This window comes from Geosmithia morbida (genome assembly GCF_012550715.1).
Source record: "Geosmithia morbida isolate 1262 chromosome Unknown scaffold_0, whole genome shotgun sequence".
NCBI lineage: Eukaryota > Fungi > Ascomycota > Sordariomycetes > Hypocreales > Bionectriaceae > Geosmithia > Geosmithia morbida.
In genome coordinates this window covers 2,379,162-2,380,497 of record NW_023336187.1, presented here as the reverse complement: position 1 = coordinate 2,380,497, position 1,336 = coordinate 2,379,162, and positions in this window count along the sequence as shown.

Genomic DNA, 1,336 nt, shown 5'->3' with positions numbered 1-1,336 from the left:
CGAATGCTAGGGAATCATCAAAGTCACACAAAAGTTGCGATTGCAAGCCTAGTCGGCGATGGTACCAGATGGCTGCATTGACACGGAAACAACATTTCTTTTCTCTCTCTCTTGCGTGGGTCTCGGTGATGGACCATGCATAAGAGAGGGGGGGGGGGGGAATACGATACAGAGACTACGAGAAGTTCTAACAGTATTATCGCAGTATTACGGGGCTCCCGTGCGGACATGGTCCGAATTGTTTTTTTTTTCCCGTTGTAATAACTACTGCCCAATAGAGGGCTGTGCTGATGCTTTGATAGGGGGGCCGGGCCATGGCCCATGACCAAGGGGTCGGTATGAAGTTTTATCTTCTTCTCCTTCCTGGTTTTGGGTTCTGAACATGGGTATGTCTCTATGTCTCTACGGGGTCCGAGTACGGGACAGACCCATGTCCCCGAAGAAAGCTTGAACAAGGAAGAGAAGAGGGCAGAAGAAGCAAAACAAACCAAAAAAAAACGCCCCGAAAAAAAAAAAAGTCCAGAAAGAGCGAGTATGGATGGATGAACGGACAGGATGCCAAGTTGCAGGGATCATCATGAGGCTCTGCCGCTCCTGGTCACTGCCCGGTTGGGCAAGCTGTTGACAAGGCTGGCCTGGAACCTTGGAAGTCCCGGTCCGTACAGGGCACGACTACTATGAGTAGCCGCCATTGCAGAGTACGGGATGGAGGCTTGAGGTTAGACTCTTGTTGAACCTAAGACTTGGGCACAGCCTTCAATCGATGAGCCATGGCAGCACGGAATCAGAAACAGGACCCGGGTGTCGGTCTTTTCGGGGCTGATCTACGTAGGGATCAGTGTGTGTGCACTCATTGCTCAAGGTGACGACGATGACGGTGATAGTGCTGCTGCAATACTACAGGTACCGCTGCCGAGTGGCTGTAATGTGTCTCTGATTCGTGATCATCCAGACGCATGAGTTGCTACCACCCTTATTACCGATACTACTCCCTACCTGTAAACTGTGATACTATTACTACCACTCCGTCACATGCATCGTGGACCCAGCTAGCTGTTCAGGTACGTGTGTCGTCTGTCTGGCTCATGTCTTGTCAGTGATCGATGACTAATCTGTGCGGCCCGAGCGCGTTGTGACAAGCTTTTCTTCTTCTTTCTTCTTCTCCTTCCCTTGCTGATCTAGCAGTGAGACACGAGGAGGCGGCAGTGCAGTTTAATTATAAATAATTTTTTTATCAGCATTTCATTATCATTTTATTATTTTATAGCGTATGTTATCATTGGCGGCGGCTAATTTCTCCTCTTTTTTTTTTTTTTTTTTTTTTTTTTTGGGGGGG